The sequence below is a fragment of the Solanum pennellii genome, chromosome 2 (assembly GCF_001406875.1).
Source record: "Solanum pennellii chromosome 2, SPENNV200".
NCBI lineage: Eukaryota > Viridiplantae > Streptophyta > Magnoliopsida > Solanales > Solanaceae > Solanum > Solanum pennellii.
This window is the reverse complement of record NC_028638.1, coordinates 54,684,913-54,704,904: the sequence shown is the minus strand read 5'-3', so window position 1 is coordinate 54,704,904 and position 19,992 is coordinate 54,684,913. Positions and strand designations below refer to the sequence as shown.

Genomic DNA, 19,992 nt, shown 5'->3' with positions numbered 1-19,992 from the left:
TTTTTTGTGTAGTACTCTGATTTCGATTTTTCAGTTATTTCAATAGATACATACAAATCATGAACGAACAAACGAGAATTACTCTATGTATATAACATGCCTAGAATTCAGACAATTTTCCATTTATTTCTTTGGATCAATTTTCGAAAAAGAATTAAAAATAGACTTAACCTAACAATTTTATTAGGTGGTCGATAGACCATCATTTATTAGTATAAAGTCAACACATCTTCGCTAAAACATTGCTAAATATTCCAACTTTCATGGAATGTTTATCTAGATAATTAATAAGAAAACTCTTATAATAATTGTTATTTTAATAATTTAAGATTGAATTTGATAATTATTTTTAAAATTCAATAATTTCAATAAAAAATATAATTTTTATTTTTTCAGTAAGTTTCGAAAATTAGTAATTGATTAATAAAAATAAGAAAATATGAAAAAACTATAAAATTAATGCCAAAAGATCACAAATAAATACAGTAACCTTAAATACTTGTATTTCTTTAAACAAATATAACTTTTATTTTCCCTCTCAATTAAGGATAATTTCGCGAACTTAGGAAAAAAGTTTATTGGTGCATATTTCTGTGTGTCTTTCTTTATTACATCTGTTACTATCTTAATCCTCCTGAAATTTCTAACATATTTTGTTGGGATTTGTGAATACCTCTTGGTAATGATATAATCCGAGCTTAAATGAAAAAGTGTATATTCATATAGCCAATTCAACTTGTTTGAAAACTGGGATGTAGTAAAATAATTATTATTGTTGATGTTGATATGGTAAACACCCCTACTAGCGTGATGATAGTATATTAGACAACTTGCCTGCTATTCCCAAAATTTGCAAAGATTTCAATGTAAAGAAAAGGAATATTGCATATCCTTTTGGTTAGAGATGAAAGGAAATGGTATCCATTTAGTAATCAAGAAATGATGAAGAACATGTATCTTGATCTATGCTAATTATTATTGTTCCTTTGTCTTCTAATTAGCCAAACAGGTCTTCATTTAGTAATCAAGAAATGATGAAAGAACATGTATCTTGATCTATGCTAATGATTATTGTTCCTTTGTCTTCTTGATTTTCCAATTAACCAAAATAGGTCTTGAAGCACTTCATAATCATCAGGGTACAATCTGATAACATCTAATTGCATATTTGGTTAAGTATCTACGCTTATGTTATTATTCTCAATTTCTCAGCTGCTATTTGTTTCTTTTGCCTTCTCCTCAAGATTGGCAAGTATAGCAAGAATGATGTAAAGCCTATTGATTCTTTGCTTTGCTTTGCATCAATGGAGGCATAACTTCATATCCCTTGCTTGAAGTGAATTATAATGCCTTATAATCAATGTCAAAAATGAACAGAGTGCGCATCCGGGGAATCGAACCCCGGTCAGTACCGTGGGAGGGTACTATGATACCACTACACCAGATGCGCTTCTTGTTGTTGACGTACAACTAATTCCTTAGAATTTAGGGGGAAAGGCAAACACAAATCTGGAGATGATGTAATATAAGGATTTTCATATGAAGTGAAAAAAGTGTCTCTCTTGCTTTTTTAAGTCATTGATTTCCAATCCTAAATAGATCTTAAGAGCTTCCCTCTTAAGGCAAGGTACTACATACACTTCACTCGCCCCATACTAAAGAGAGGGTATCTGTTCCATTATTCTGCTGACTAAAGCCTTGATGTTTGGCCACTCGCCAAGTCTCCCTTCATAACCACCATAGGAGGTGTCTGCAAAATTTCTCTGCACCAGAAAGGATTAACAATGGCCAGCAATGCCAACATGAGATGACAAAGTACGAAAGAGCGCAAGCAAATGTGAGATGGCAGACAAACTCACACACAATGAGCAGCAACAACTTTGCAAGAAGATCATTGCCTCAGCCTTTAAGTTCTGTCTTCCAGGTGGACCTTTGATGCATATACTACACCTGGGCATTATGTACCAGGTAAATGCCATAAACTAAGAAAGTGAACTCATTCCAAGAAAAACCTGTGACAGACATGTATTTTATTGAGCAAAAATTAACTATACTCAAAAGATAAAGGCAAACATCAGTAAGCATGAATTGAAAAAGATATATTCTTTGCCTCCACACCCACCCCCAAAGGGAAAGTGGAAGAAAATTAACAGAAAAGCACAAGCACACTTCCATGATATGAAGCAGCTTGTAAGGAGCAAAAGAGAGAGCACAATAGCCAGCGTGTCTTGACATACACGAGAAATTTCTCCAAAAGGAAGTGCTCGCCAAAGTACTCCACAACTGTCTTGGCTCTACACAAGAAGTGTTCATTCCATATTGCTGAACCACTCGTGATTCGTGAAACAGAACCGTAGGACCACCATTCCATGTTGCAGACTTATTTGTGGCATCTTATCAATAACATTTAATGACAATGTAAGTGGGCAATTCAGAAAACAATGTAATTTTTTTTTTAGAAGTGAAGTTTACTATAAAATTATTTTTAGAAGTTTCTTTCATAAGAATTGAGGCAGCAATTAAATAATTAGAGTCAACCTAGATTTGCATACCGCAATATTTTCTAAATGAACAAATCCTCTTATATTAGAATCATCTATTAGTAAATAGTATCAGACAGTACAGAGATTGGACCACACCGAAACTAATACAACCAATAAAAACATATACTACTAGTACTATGCCTCAATGTAAAAGTAAAAGGTTTCAGCATATGAACCCTCAGTTGGACCAAGTTCAGATAAATAACCTATAAAGCATATGAGATCAAGACATAGAGATTGATCCAACTTGATTCACACAAAAATGAGGACAATAAGTTCAACGATGAATTTCCTCTTCATGAACATTGGGGGAATATGCACATGACATTCTAAAATATTGAATGCAAAGGATAAAAGACCTACAGACATGGATTAACTTGTTTAATAAGATACAAAATGTTTCTAAATATTACTCCATCTAACACATCACCTGCGGAGTGTTCTCGTGAAATTCCTTATGCACCTGCCTCAGAGGTGATTTTGGCAACTGAAAAGAGAGAGAGCAAACATTACTGCTCAACTGACAAGGAAGAGTATATCAAACAACTTCATTCCTAAACAGCATCATTTTTTGTAATGCCCAGGATGGAGGGTGGGTTGATGCGGGCGGGTCAAAGAGAAAGAGTTGGCAGGCTTCTATGTTGCCAAGCTGCTCATAGAGGGTTACATATGACGTCGAAAAGCTCGAAAAATGAGTGAAGTGATATATATGAACATAGCAAAGTTCACACGGTATGAGTGCTTTTGGGCATTGATGATAGAGTTGTCCAAGAGACAAATCTGTGAGTTTGTTAAGCGAAAGCACACAATATGTGCCACAGCTTATGTTATACCAACTATGACATCAGCGTCAAGTTCCCGAAGTACGATGATGGGGAAAATCTTACCAAGGACACTAAGTTGTAAGGAGGCACCCTCACGTGACACTAACGGCGGAGGGCGAGTTAATGAGGAAGAGTGGAAGTTTTTAGTTAACGAGGATTGGCAAGCTTCTGAATAAGGGGTACATATGACACTTAAGGCAAATCTCACATCAAAAAGGGAGAAAAGAGTGAAGCGTTACCTAAGACATGGCGTAAGTTGGATGGTATGCGTGTTTTTGGATTCAATGGCTGTGTAGTATAAAAGACCAATATGTAAGGTCTGTTTGCACAACAGTTGACAATAGTCCAAAGGCTTGGCAGTGAAATTTTTAGACCTTGACTCTAATCTAGCAGACATCTACCACACATAATATCATAGAGACAAGTTATACCTAAATTACATGAAAGCAAACCAATTGAACAGCATGCTTATGATCACCTTTAGTCCACTTTCACAACTATGGTATTTTGCATCCTTAAGACATGCTCCTACATCATGCGACCATGAAAAATTATCTGAACTCCTTCAAACAATTATAATTGGTGGCGAAATAAACTCAACATCAATAAAATCAGAGGGAGATCTATTACCTTGGCAGTGTAAGCATTAGCCTTGATTCCAAATTTAGAAAGAAATTTTGGTATACTTAATGTTTCTTTCCTAGTCGGGGCATATATTATTGTTGGTCAATCCTGCAACGGTTTGTGTCGAAGCTTTGCTCTTTCTTCTGGATCATTGGTCAGATCAGGAGTTTTGTGCAACAGAAAATCACTACAACCTTTCAGTGGTAGTTTTCCACTAAATTCACCACGAGAACTGCAGCAATTATGACATCAGTACAATTTATTTGAATTCATCAAGATATAGGAGTAAATGACCAAGTTTATAATTTAAAAAATAATAAATGTACATTCTAGGTAACCAATGAGAAATTGAGGAAACCCCTCATAGGTACCTTGGACGAGAAGATGAAGTCTTTACATAAGCTGCAATATTGCTGGTTAGAGGATAAGGAGAACCCCCAAAAAACATTTCCCTTACTCGGTTTTCAGAAATGAAGAGACTATCTGTCACACAAAAAGGTCAAGTTTGTGAATACAAGAAAGAGTAGGATGACATACTTTTATCTAATGTGGTCTTTCAATCATGAATTAAAAAGAGTTGTGTTGTAGGATAAGGTTTTTTCCTCCATCAACTGCCAGGGATAAGACATATCTATCTCAAGCTAAGGTTATATCCTCTTGAAATCTCATACTAAACAATCTTGCACCGAAGTGAAGATAGATTGCCCAGTGGTTGTAGCAAGTGAGAAACTGAAATTTAACACACTTTAGAATGTAGATGAAAGTACTGCTGCAGTTACGACAAAACAAAAGGAATTGTTTCAATCCACACTAAGGTAACTACTATTAAAATTTTCAAATTCTCTAGGTATATGCAAAATAATTTTCAAGGTCTCTGCTGTGGTTTTCGGACTTTGGTAACAGATCGAGTTATTGGTTGTTTAATCCCTAGTGTCATGGAATATGGGTCAGTCAAATTTTCTCTTAAATTAGATTTGTACTATATCATGATCTTTTCACCCAAAGAAGAGTTTTACCATCCAAATCATCAACATCTTACACAACATCACACTCATCTTCCAGATACTACTTAACAGACAGTTGTGTCTATCCTTCAATGAATCTAAACCATATCACCCAGGAGACGGTACTTCATTGTCACTGTCAGAAACAGCATCCCTCAACATCGTCTACACAAACGTCATTGATCCAATTATGTTCATCCAAGCAACCATTGGAAGCATTATCAGAGCTTTCAGAGTTCTCCTCCAAATTTGTAGACATTAACTTATTTTCGAGGAAGTCTTCCCTTTTTTGGAATAAGTGCTTATCAATTCATAAAAATCCTTGTTGTAGGATGCTAAAGATGATGTTTTAGAGTTCTCCACCGATAAGCAGCAGAAATGAAATGATTTACCATTATTTCTATCAGCATATGTACAAAGAATGAAGACTGTACCTTTAATATGCAGTATATAGCCCTTTCGTGGTATGATGCAGCAGACATAAAGTGACACAAAGATTAAGGATCTAGTTTAAATACCATAACTAGTCAAAGAAAGTTGTAATTTAGTTCTTGAGTGTGAATGTAAATGATGGGCAAACATAACGTCACAATTTAAGTATTGAGTTCTCGAAGAATTTAACTTCATGGGAGTTTAAACGGTGTATGGATTATTAACAATAAATAAATGTGTTCTCAAACCCCACCCCCTTTTACATACACACACAAACACATCAAACAAAATAAGGAAAAGTAAGAGAAAGAAAGCGAAGAATGAAACGGTGCAGTAAATGCAAATGCAGGACATACAAAAAAATACCAAACCAAAAATATTACCGTAGCACGGTGTAAATTATCTTACTAAAAATTGGAGATTTGGCCGGAAAAACAATGTGAGAACAATTTTTGTCGCCTCTGACATGTGCAATGACTGCAGAATGTCTTCTCGAACACGAGTAGCGGCAGCAGCAGTCAGTGCCATGATTCGGAATGTCAAACTTCAGAAACTTCATGGTGTCCATTCTAAAATTCTCTCTCAAAACAGATAATCGCCTATAATACATGGAAAAATTGTGTCAATTGTTTCCTGCAGCTTTTGCTTGGCTAGAACAGAGTTGATAAGAGATATATCCGAGGAGTTTGTCTACTCATATGCATGGTATTCTCTTATCAGTTAATAAGCATGATCTATTGAGATTCATATCTATGCTCAACTGGTAAATTAGCCTTGTAATTCAATAAGAGAAATTACTAGTCAATAAATGGGGCATACTAGAGTCAGGTGTAATTTGATAGCCTGGTATAGCAAAAGACCACGTCTACAAGCAAGCACTATCTTCATAACAGAATGATAACAAAACTCAAGGAACTTAAGAAATTTGTTGTGGTGTGTTACTAGATTAATGAGCAGAAAGAAGTCGATATTTTCTTGTCAGAAGCAACAAAAACACAGAGGCTCCTTGAGCTTCAACTGCAAGAACCAATTTCATAAAATAGCATTACTGTGATTTATCAAACCAATAAAAGAATAAAAACCTGTAATCTGGTCGAAAATCATGACCCCACTTAGAAACACAATGAACTTCATCGACTGCAAATAGAGCAATTCCGCGACTTTCTGCAAGGCTTTGGAGGGGTTTTATGAGTCTGAAAGAAAAGGAAAAAAGAAATACAGGAAACTCATCTGTCAAACAACAGCCAATGCTATCCTTGAAGTATAATTCAAAAGATCAACATGCTCCATACCTTTAGAATAGTCTCAGGGCATACATAAATGATGCTATACATGCCTGTCATTGTTTTCTGTTCAACACTTCAATCAGTTTGACCAGATCCAAGGAAGCAAGCAGAAACACTATGTTTTGCTAACTCCAAACACTGATCGTGCATCAAGCTAATCAACGGTGATATGACTATGACAACCTTCCTAGTCAGCTATGCCAGAATCTGAAAACACAACGATTTACCTACAGGAACATAACTCTGCAGAACAAGACGAAGAAGAGGAGCCTCTTTTTCCCAGCATACCAGAACAACTGGTGAAACATGCAGTACTAGTTGATGCACTTGCAGTGTTTCTTCAAGAATCATCAAGTAGATAATCAATCGCACTATCAATTGACGGACCTACAACTTCTACAGCATTTTTAATATCAGATAAATCAAATACCACTCCAACCAATTCAGCAACAACTTGGTCTGAGTCCATACTGTAATAATTGTTTCAAGAACAATGCAGCTGAGAGTGCACATACACACAAAAGTCAGAGAGTCCAGATTGAACTACAATCAAACAAATTGAAAACTTAAGAACATTTACTGTTTTGGGGGACTTTACAGACACAAAACTAATTTTTAAGGTTGTAAAGTGTTTCAGTTGTCCTGATGCATTGCTGCAAATCACTTGAAAATAACACTGATAATCTAACAATGCTCTAACTTCAATCAAGAATTGAATCAACAAGAAGTTCTCACAATAGACCACTTATTTAAATAATTTCCCAATTATTGCCAAGTGAATGGGGTACTGGAGAAATGTGAAAAGAGACTCACCAGCTGGAAGAGTCAGTACTTGTCCTTGGGAGGAAGATTTAACAGTGTGATGGATGCATTACCTCTTACATGATGTCAGTATTCCCTATGCCTGCCAGTGTATCTAATAACATTGATGCTCTTAGAAGAAATTTCTTATGGCAAGGCAGTGAAGATAAGAAGAAGTTTCATCTTGTTAAATGGAAAGAACTGATGGTGAGTAAAAACACAGGAGGCCTAGGAATAAGAAATCTGAGGAAACAAAACCAGAGCCTAATGATGAAGTGGTTGTGGAAGTTTGCAAATGAAGATAACATGCTCTGGGAAGAGGTCATCATAGCAAAATATGGCATGGAAGATAAGTGGATGACTAAAATGATAAGTACTCCATATAAATGCACTGTATGGAGGGGAATCAGAAATCTATGGCCAGTGCTATATCACAGAACCAAGGTAGAAGTGGGGGATGGGTCAAAGACATCCTTCTGGGAGGATAAGTGGAATGGGTCTGTCCCTATGAAACAGTTGTATCCTGAATTGTTCACTTTATGCCAACATCAACAGGCCACTGTGGCTACAATGTGGACTGGACAAGGATGGAATTGTTCTTAAGGAGGTACCTTCAGGATTGGGAGATTGACAAAGTGGCAGAATTTCAAGATTCAGCAGGCTCTTTCAGCAACCTCACTGAAAAGAAGGACTTATTAGTTTGGCAGAATGATACCAAAGGTCAATTCTCAGTAAATTCAGTGTATATGGAACTCAACAAGAATGCTGGACAGGAGATGGAATGGCCATGGAAGATCATCTGGAAACCAAAAGTACCCTACAGAGTAAACTGTTTCATGTGGCTATTAACAAAAGAAGCAGTTTCGACTCATGAAAATCTAAAGAAAAAAGGCTATCAGTTGGCTTCGAGATGTACTTTATGTGGAGAACATGCTGAGACAATTAACCATCTTTTTTTTGCATCGTACATGAACAGAACAATTATGGAGAATGTTCATCTGTCTAAAGGGGATAAGATGGGTGAAACCAGGGAGCATTAAAGGAATCCTGAGCAGCTGGAATAGAGATGGCAATGCTTCTGACAAGGAGAAGAGATGGAAACTTGTCCCGGCATGTATTTGGTGGACAATCTGGAAAAAGAGAAACAGCAGGAGTTTTGAAAATTGGCAGAATAGCTTACAGAAGATCAAGATGGACTGCTTAGCTCTTTTCTATTTTTGGTGTGAACAAGATATATTAACTAGGACAGAAGATATCTTTGATGTGCTAGTTATAGGTAGCAGTTTAGACTAAGACTATTTTATTCTGTAAGTTGTAAAACTTTTGAAGGGGAACTACACTTTTTGTTGTAGTATACCTGTAAATATATAGACTAAAGTTACCAGTTTCAAAAAAAAAAAAAAATTCCCCGTCACACTAATTGTTTACTTTCTCCAACAACATTTGTTCTAAATATCATCTATCTGATTACATAAGTGCATCAAACAAAGAACTTCTGGACATGGAAAAAGAATGCACAAAGGGAAGAGTATATCAAGCAATTTCATTCCTTAACAGCATTATTTTTTGTAATGCCCAGGACGGAGGGTGGGCTGGTGCGGGCGGGTCAAAGAGAAAGAGTTGGAAGGCTTCTATGTGGCCAAGCTGCTGACAGAGCATAACAAATGATGCTAAAGATAATGTTTTAGACTGATTCACCTGCAATAAGTGCTTATCAATTCATGGAAGTCCTTCCTGTAGAATGCTAAAGATAATGTTTTAGACTGATTCACCTGCAAACAGCAAAATGAAGTGATTTACCATTAATTCTATCTGAACATTTGTACAGATAATGAAGACTGTTCATTTATAAGGTTCAATCACTAATACTGTTTAAAAATAAAACTAAAAACAATCAAGGGGAACATTATTAATATGCAGTATAGCCCTATCATGGTATTACGCAGCAGACATAAAGTGACACAAAGATTACGGATCTAGTTTAAATACCATAACTAATCAAAGAAAGTAGTAATTTAGTTCATTAGTGTGAATTCGTGATGTATTGATAGAAAAACATAATGTCACAGTTTAAGTATTCAGTTCTCTGAAGAATTTAACTTCATGGGAGTTATAAATTATTAAGAATAAATAAGTGTGTTCTCAGAAATCCCCCCCCCCCCAAACACACAAACACAACAAACAAAATAAGGAAAAGTAAGAGAAAGAAAGAGAAGAATGATCTGGTGCAGCAAATGCAGGACATACAAGGAATATCAAACCGAAAAAATTACCGTTGCAGAAGACCGCATCTACAGTGCAAGAGCACTACCTTCATAACAAAATGATAACAAAACTCAAGGAACTTAAGAAAGTTGTTGTGCTGTGTTACTAGATTAATGAGGAGAAAAAAGTCGATATTTGCTTGTCAGAAGCAACAGGAACACAGAGGCTCCTTGAGCTTCAACTGCAAGAACCAATTTCAAATAGTCAACCAAATAAAAGAATAAAAACCTGTAATTTGGTCGAAAACCATGACCCCACTTAGAAACACAATGAACTTCATCAACTGCAAATAGAGCAATTCCACGACTTTCTGCAAGGCTTTGAAGGGGTTTTATGAGTCTGAAAGAAAAGGAAAAAAGAAAAACAAGAAACTCATCTGTCAAACAACAGGCAATGCTATCCTTGAAGTACAATTCAAAAGATTAACATGCTCAATACCTTTAGAATTGTCTCAGGGCATACATAAATGATACTATACATGCCTGCCATTGCTTTCTGTTCAACACTTCGATCAGTTAGACCAGATCCAAGGAAGCAAGAAGAAACACTATGTTCTGCAAACTTCAAACAATGATCGTGCATCAAGCTAATCAACGGTGATATGACTATGACAACCTTGCCAGTCAGCAATGCCGGAATCTGAAAACAAAGAGATTTCCCTACAGAAACATAAGTCTGAGACACTGAAAATCACGATTTAAAGGAAGGGAGAGAACGGTGAAGAAAGAAAAAGTGCAAGGGGCTAATACCTGATCCTGTTGCTGCAAGAACAAGACAGTCTTGGTGAGATAACCAAGCTTCCAGAGCATCTTTCTGAAAATCCTTCAACAATGAAAATCCAAAGTGTTTCTGCAACAAAGTCTTGACCTTCTTTTGCCAATCTGGTCCAATATTTTCATCTTTGCGATAAGATAATGATACGGCCTTTTCAGTTGCAACGTGGAGATCAGAATCCTGCAGAGGAGGATGCACATTTTGGCTTCCCGTATCTCTTTGCAAGCCTCTTTTTCCAGCATACCAGCACGACTGGTGAAACATGCAGTACTAGCTGATGCACTTGCAGTGTTTCTTCAAGAACCATCGGGTAGATAATCAATCGCACTATCAATTGATGGACCTACAACTTCTACAACATTTTTTAAATCAGATAACTCAAATCCAATTCCAACCAATTCAGAAACAACTTGGTCTGGGTCCATACTGTAATAATTGTTTCAAGAACAATGCAGCTGAGAGTGCACATACACACAAAAGTCAGAGAGTCCAGATTGAACTATACAATCAAACAAATTGAGAACTTCAGAATATTTACTTTGGGGGACTTACAGACACAAAACTAATTTTTAAGACCGGAAAGTGTTTCAGTTTTCCTGATGCAATACTGCAATCACTTGAAAATAACACTGATAATCTAACAATACTCTAACTTAATCAAGAATTGAATTAACAAGAAGTTCTCACAATATAATTAATTTAACTAAATGGATATATATTACCTTAACATTGTAAGCAGCAGCCTTGATCCCAAATTTTGAAAGAAATTTTGGTATACTTAATATTTCTTTCTAGTTGGAGCATAGATTATTGTTGGTCCATCCTCCAACGGTTTGTGTCGAAGCTTTGCTCTTTCTGCTGGATCATTGGTCAGATCAGGAGTTTTGTGCAACAGAAAACTAGTACAACCTTTCAGTGGTAGGTTTCCACTAAATTCACCACAAGAAACTGCAGCAATTATTAACATCAGTACAATTTATTTGAATTCATAAAGTAAGTTATAGGAGTAAATGTCCAAGCTTATAATTTAAAATAATAAATGCACATTCGAGGTAGCCAATGAGAAATTGAGGAAACCTTTACAAAGTGCCCCTGTACGAGAAGATGAAGTCTTTACTTAAGCTGCAACATTGCCGGTTAGAGGCTAAGGAAAACCCACAAAAACCATTTCCCTTATTTGGTTTTAAGAAATGAAGAGAGTATCTGTCACACAAAAAGGTCAAGTTTGAGGATACAAGAAACAGTAGGATGAGATACTATCATCTTATGTGGTCTTTTGATCAATGTACTAAGAGAGTTTTGTCATAAGATAAGATGATGCAAGGTTTTTTTTTCAATACATTTCCAGGGAAAGCCATATCTATCTCAAGCTAAGGTTATACCCTCTTGAATCTCTTACTTAACAATCTTGCACCGATGTGATGATAGATTGTCTAGTGGTTATTGCAAGTGAGCAAACTGAAACTTAAACACTTTAGAATGTAGATAAAACTACTGCTGCAGCTACGACAAAACAAAAGGAATTGCTTCAATCCACACTAAGGTAACTACTATTAAAATTTTCAAAATTCTCTATGTTCACAAAAAATAATTTTCAAGGTCTCTGCTGTGGCTTCGGACTTCGGTAACAGATCGAGTTATTGGTAGTGTAATCTTTAGTGTCGTGGAAGATGGAGTCAATCGAATTTTCTCTTAAATTGGATTTGTACTGTATAAATGATCTTTTCACCCAAAAAAGAGTTTTACCATCCAAATCATCAATATCTTGCACAACATCACACTCATCTTCCAGATATTCAACAGACAGTTATCTATACTTTAATGAATCTAAACCATATCTGCCAGGAGAAGACACTTCATTGTCACTATCAGAAACAGCATTCCCCTCAACGTCGTCTACATTAACCTCATTGATCCCATTACATTCATCCATGCAACCATTGGAAGCATTATCAGAGCTTTCAGAGTTCTCCTCCAAATTTGTAGACATTAACTTATTTTTCGAGGAAGACTTCCCTTTCCTGGAATAAATGCTTATCAATTCATGAAAATCCTTCTTGTAGGATGCTAAGGATGATGTTTTAGAGTGCTTCACCTGCAAGCAGCAGAAATGAAGTGATTTACCATTATTTCAATCAGCACATGTACAGATAATGAAGACCGTACCTTTAGAAGGTTCAAACACTAATACTGTAGCAACAATAAAACTAAAAACACTCAATGGAAACTTTATTAATATGCAGTATAGCCCTTTCATGGTATTATGCAGCAGACATAAAGTGACACAAAGATTAAGGATCTAGTTTAAATACCATAACTAGTCAAAGAAAGTTGTAATTCAGTTCCTGAGTGTAAATGATGGGCAAACATAATGTCATAATTTAAGTATTGAGTTCTCTGAAGAATTTAACTTCATGGGAGTTTTAACGGTAAATGGATTATTAACAACAAATAAATGTGTCCTCAAACCCCCCCCCCCCGACAACAAACAAAATTAAGGAGAAGTAACAAAAAGACAGCGAAGAATGAAATGATGCAGCAAATGCAAATGGAGGACCATAGCATGGTGTAAGTTATCTTGCTAAAAATTGGCGCAGGGAAAATGAAGTGAGAACAACTTTTGTCGCCTTTCAGATGTGCAATGACTGCAGAATGTCTCCTCGAACACGAGTAGTGGCACTAGCAGTTAGTGCCGTGATCGGAATGTCAAACTTCAGTAACTTAATGGTATATCCGTTCTAAAGTTCTCTTTCAAAACAGATAATTGCCTATGATACATGGAAATTGTGTCAATATTTTCCTGCAGCTTTTGCTTGGCTAGAACAGAGTTGATAAGAGATATATTCAAGGAGTTTGTCTAGTCATATGCATGGTATTTTCTTATCAATTAATTAGCATGATGTATTAAGAGGCATATCTATGCTCAACTGGAAAACTAATCCCTGTAATTGAATAAGAGAGATTACTAGGAAGTAAATGGGACATACTAGAGTCAGGTGTAATTTGATAGCCTGGTCTAGAAAAAGCAAAAGACCATGTCGACAGTGCAAGCACTATCTTCATAACAGAATGATAACAAAACTCAAGAAACTTAAGAAAGTTGTTGTGTGTTACCAGATTAATGAGGAGAAAAAAGTCGATATTTGCTTGTCAGAAGCAACAGAAACACAGAGGCTCCTTGAGCTTCAACTGCAAGAAACCAATTCCAAATAATAGCATTAGTCTGATTTATAAAACAAATAAAAGAATAAAACCTGTAATCTGGTCGAAAATCATGGCCCCACTAAGAAACAGTGAACTTCATCGACTGCAAATAGAGCAATTCCACGACTTTCTACAAGGCTTTGGAGGGGTTTTATGAGCCTGAAAGAAAAGGAAAAATTAAAAAAGGAAACTCATCTGTCAAATAACAGCCAATACTATCCTTCTAGTACAATTCAAAAGATTATCATGCTCAATACCTTAGAATTGTCTCAGGGCATATACATAAATGATGCTATACATGCCTGCCATTGCTTTTTGTTCCACACTTCAAACAGTTTGACCAGATCCAAGGAAGCAAGCAGAAAACCATGTTATGCTAACTTCAAACAATGATCGTGCATCAAGCTAATCAACGATGATATAACTATGACAAACCTTCGCAGTCAGCAATTCCGGAATCTGAGAACACAAAGATTTCCCTACAGAAACATAACTCTGAGAAATCGAAAATCACAGTTTACGGGAAGGGAGAGAACGGAGAAGAAAGAAAAAGTGTGAGGGGCTAATACCTGATCATGTTGCTGCAAGAATAGGACAGTCTTGGTGAGATAGCCAAGCTTCCAAAGCTTCTTTCTGAAAATCCTTCAACAATGAGAATCCAAAGTGTTTCTGCAACAAATTCTTGACCTTCTTTTGCCAATCTGGTCCAATATCTTCATCTTTGCAATGAGATGATGTGTAATACAGCTTTTTCAGTTGCAATGTAGAGATCAGAATCCTCTAGAGGAGGATGCACATTTCGACCTCCAGTATCTCTTTGCAAGATTTCTGATTGAGACATATTCAACTTATTTATTGTCTTGCTTCTTTTAGGTCTACTCGCTGATTGAATGAATTCGCTGTGCTTGATTACCATATTTTGCCTACAGCACAAGGCGAATAAGAAGAGACTTTTTCCCAGCATACCAGCACGACGGGTGAAAACTGCAGTACTAGTTGATGCACTTGTAGTGTTTCTTCGAGAATCATCGAGTAGATAATTAATCGCACTATTAATTGATGGACCCACAACTTCTAAAGCATTAGCAATATCAGATAACGAAAATCCCATCCCAACAATTCAGCAACAACTTGGTCTGGGTCCATAATGTAATAATAATTGTTTCAAGAACCATGCAGCAAAGATCAAAGAGTGCACATACACAAAAAAGTCAGAGTCTCCAGATTGAACTACAATCAAACATATTGAGAACTTCAGAACATTAACTATATTGGCGGACTTAAAAACACAAACTAATTTTTAAGGTTGGAAAGTGTACCTCTAACTTCAATCACGAATTGAATAACAAGAACAATTTTATGGTCAGAATGTGTTTCAGTTTTCCTGATCCAATGCGGCAATCACTTAAAAATAACACTGATAACCTAACCATGCTCTAGCTTCAATCAAGAATTGAATTTTCTTCTTCTTTTTTTTTAATCAAGAATTGAATTAACAAAGAAGTTCGCCCAATTTTTACATAATTTCCCAAGAAGTTTACCTTTTCCAACAACATGTGTTCTGAATATCATCTATCTGATCATGTAAATACAATCAAACAAATTGAGAACTTCTGGACATAGGAAAAGGAACCTGCTTCAACTACATTGACTGTTTTTGAGGTTGGGAAGTATTTCAGTTTTCTAGATTCAATGCTGCAATCTTGAAAATAACACTACAAAGCTAATAATTCACTAACTTCAATCAATAATCCAATCAACAAGAAAAAATTTAAGGTTGGAAAGTGAACTGCTAATCTTATAATTCTCCAACTTCAATCAAGAATTGAATTAACAATAAAATTTCAAGGTTGGAAAGTCTAGTGATAATCTAATAATGCTCCAACTTCAATCAAGAATGAATTAACAAGAAAAAATTCAAGGTTGGAAAGTGTGCCGCTAATCTTATAATTCTCTGATTTCAATCAAGAATTGAATTAACAAAAAAAAAAAGTTCAAGGTCAGAAAGGGTTTCAGTTTTCTTGATTCAATGCTGCAATAACTTAAAATATAATCTAATAACTCTCTAACCCCAATCAAGAATTGAATTAACAAGAAAGTTCTCACAATAGACCGTTCATAACATAATTTCCCAATTATAGCCAAATGATTTTCCCAGTAATTGTTTACTTTTTCCAACAACGGTTCTATCTGATCATGTAAATACAATCAATCAAATTGAGAACTTGTGAACATAGGTAAAAGAACTCACGTACATTGACTGTTTTGAAGGTCGGAATTCGGAAAGTTTTTCAGGTTTCTTGACTCAATCTTCAAAACAACACTGATAATCAAATCAAGAATTGAATAAATAAAAGATTCTTACAATATCATAGACGAAGAACAGTGAAAACCCTAGTGTTAAAAGAAACGGGAAATTGGATCCCCTTCTCTATAGCGCCATTTGTTCGGCCTAATCTTCAAAACGGCCAGTTTTCTTGCTTCAGTGCTGCAATCTTGAAAACAAGACCGACAATCTATGCGATTGCCTTTCTATGGAGACGAAGAACAGTGAAAACCCTCTTCTATACAGCGCCATTTGTCCCGCCTAAATTAAACCGAAGGTTTGAAGGCAAATATATAAGTGAGGACATTAACCGCGTTATGCGTACACCACACGCCTTTTTATTTCTAAAAAAAATATAATTATTTGTTTCAATATATTATTTCATTTTAGGTAAATATTTATCTTGGGTAATTTTTATTCAATTAATTAAAAAGGGTGTGTGTTCGGTTTAGACTTAGGTTTACGCTATTTGATTTGAATTCTGAAAAAAGTTATCCAATTCGAAATGAAATTAACTTTAGTTCATATATTAACAAACTTTTAAAGCGTATAGATTTTGTACATTTAATATTTAAATTATACAAGAAATTTTTTACTGTCCACAAATTATAGGGAGAGCAAAGACGGATTCACATGTTTATGTGAGGAGTGTAGTGCATCTGTTAAATTCTAAAAAAATTATATAATTAATAATACTCTATAAAAAATATGAAATAATGCTTTGTTGTATTGGTACAAGATAATTGATTCACCCCGCTTCTAAAATTTAATTCCAAGTAGAATCCTTCTTAAATATTAATACACTCAAAATTTTTAAAAAATGGATTCGTCTCTGGAAGGGAAGAGGTATTATACGAAAACTAAATGATTAAATATTTATATTTATTTGTCAATTTGATTAATTAAAATAAATCAATTTATATTTATTTATTACAATCTTAACTTCAACAAAACACTAAATAAGGATATAGTGATAAACTTATCTATTTTATTAAGAGACGTAAAATTTGTTATGATGACATATAAATAGAAATGGAGAGACCAATTACTAACATTACACACATAACCTCAAGCTTTTAGTTGGGTTGAAAACTAATGACCTTTTTCATCTAGAATTCGACATAATTTTGCAAATAACATATGTTTCTCGTATTTTCTATAAAAATAAAATTACAAAAAATATTAACTAAAAGAACATTTTCTAAAAGAAATATACCTTTTTTTGTTGTTTGATTGCTAAACTGTATTATTTTTTTAAAAAAGGAGAACATAACTTCCATTACTTTTAGATGGAAATCATCTTCTGTCAAAAAAATAATAAATTAATTTTTAAATTCATATAAATGCGCTAACCAAAATCTAGAAATTATGCTTAACCTTTGATACTTTTTAAAAAAATAAAAAAATCAAAAATCAAAACGCTATAAGTTTTACAAACATGATTATTTGGATACATAAATTGTATTTATCATTTTGCTAGAACAAATTAAAAACAAGTGAAAACATTTTAAAGATATTTACTTACTTGAATTATTAGGGAAATGGCAAAATATAAAGAGGATGGTTTCACATAACGTTCAACTCATCTAAACATCAGGTCATATGGTTGTTAGTTAAGATGCACATCTGGTAGAAAATCACATATAATATAAACTAAATAAAAAATTTAGAAAAAGTGATGTGTCACCTCTTTTTGGCCAAGGCTCCTATTTCTTTTTAGCAACTTTCACATATATCAAACATAAAATTTATATTTGTATGATAGCAAAGTCTGTATAATTGTGTTTCATAGCAAACATAAATATGTATAATTCGTTATACATATACGAAGAAACTAATTATATAATTTGTTATACATATACAAAAGAAAACAGTTGTACAAATTAATTGTATAACTTGTGTATGTATAAAACGAGAAAGAAAGAAAGACAAAAGAAAAATGGGTAGGAGAATATTTGTATTGCATAATTATAAGTGTATATAGACGAAGATTTATGTATTTGCAAGTGTATATACAATTTTCTCTCACTTTATATAAATAGAAGCACAATTTATACATTTTGTTTATGTTTGTATAAGCAATAGAAGCGAGCGAGATATGGAAGAGGGAAGAGAGGGGAACGAAAATATATATATACATACAATTTTTTATCGCTTTATACAAACACAATTACATTTTATACATTTGTGTTTGTATAAAAGTGAGAGGGAGCGAGCGAGAGATGGAGCGATAAAGGGAGAGTGGTGAACGAGAGATAGAGCGATGAAGGGAGAGTGGCGAACGAGAGTTTGAGGGAGAGAGGTCACTGACAAACAATTTGTTACAGGGTATAATTAAATTAAAGTATAATTTTAGTATCTAATTTAATTTATTAGTTTGTCATTATATACTATTTATCCTTTTATTGTATTTTGTATAAAATTGAATGTGGTACTTTTTATTTCTTCACTCGTTCATGCTTTTTAGCATAAACAGTTCAATTGTCCTTATTTCCATTATTTATGTGGCTTTTGGCTATCATAGCTTTTAAATTATATGAATAATGATGATAAAAATAGAGAATAATTAAAGAAAATCTATCTTTTAGTTTACTTATTATCTATATTCCCTATTAGTTTAACAAATCTCTAAAAAAATTTATTCTTCTTTTAAGTCAATAATGTCATTAATGTATTCGACCCTCTTTTAATGTTTCAACGCATGTATTCGATCCTTTTTTAATGTATGAGTACTTTGATTTTTTGGCCATTAATGTATCCGGACCTCCATTAATGTATCGGATCCTCCATTAACATATCCAACCCTTTTTTTAATGTATCAACGCATGTATCCGACCCTCTTTTTAATGTATCAGCGCTTTGATTTTTTGGCCATTAATGTATACAAACCCTCCGTTAATGTATCCGACCCTCCATTAATATATCCGACCCTCTTTTTTATGTATCGATGTTTTGGTTTTTGGCGATTAATGTATACTGACCCTCCATTAATGTATCCATTTAATGGATTCAGTAATTATAAACTTTTAAAAAATTTATTATAATTTTGCTTTAAAAATATGTGATTTCTGTAATTTGTTCATATTAAGTGGTGATTAGTTGATTAATTGAAATTAACGATTCTTGAAGCTATTGAAAATGAATAAATAGATAAACAGAGAAGTGATTTGACACACATCTATCATTTTCTAGACCATTCGTTTTTTTCCTCTATTTTTTCATATATATATTTTTTATCATTTTATTTTACCATCAACTTATAAGACATAATTCGAAACATACAAAATCAGCCATTAAGCTAACATTTGTTACCATATATTAGTAACACCTTAAATTTCACAAGTTTTTATCTAACAAAATAACAAGCCAAAGGAAATATCAATTGGTACAACTAATTATTAATTATTATGCTATTGTTATATTACACTAAGAAAAAGAACAAGAAGGAAATCCGGTGGAGTAACCCTAAATGCAATGATGAAGTAGGGTTTTGATCGGAAATCCGACGGAGTAACGCCGGTAGCGTATGAAGTTAGCAGGCTTCTGTAATAGGCGGTGGGATTTTTTATAGTTTTGGAATTAGTTAAACACGCGGCAAAACAAATACGTTAATGTAAAATATATTAAATTAATATTTATTTCCAAACATTCTTAGCAAATATTATTGGGTGAAATTTCACCCTTTGGTTTGTCATGTTATTGCGAAAATATATATTTCACTTTTTTAGAAAAATATAATTTATATTCATAAGTTTTAAAAAATATCAAAACTAATTATAAGTTTGTATTACAAGTCAATTGGATCTTTGTTAGAACTATAACAAATAGTGTTCATGACACTAGAGCAATGTGGTAATTGAGTAAATACAACAAGCATCATTTCATACATTGTGAAGTAGATAAAACACA

General features: G+C 34.1%; 1 non-coding gene and 2 pseudogenes across 1 annotated transcript; all 3 read right to left on the bottom strand.

Moving 5' to 3' along the window:
• Window positions 1–1,379: 1,379 nt before the first annotated feature.
• Window positions 1,380–1,450, bottom strand: TRNAG-CCC. Its single transcript has one exon. It is a non-coding gene; the product is annotated as a tRNA-Gly (tRNA).
• Window positions 1,451–11,076, bottom strand: LOC107011713 (annotated as a pseudogene).
• A 39-nt stretch (window positions 11,077–11,115) lies between these two features.
• Window positions 11,116–14,986, bottom strand: LOC107010171 (annotated as a pseudogene).
• Window positions 14,987–19,992: the final 5,006 nt, after the last annotated feature.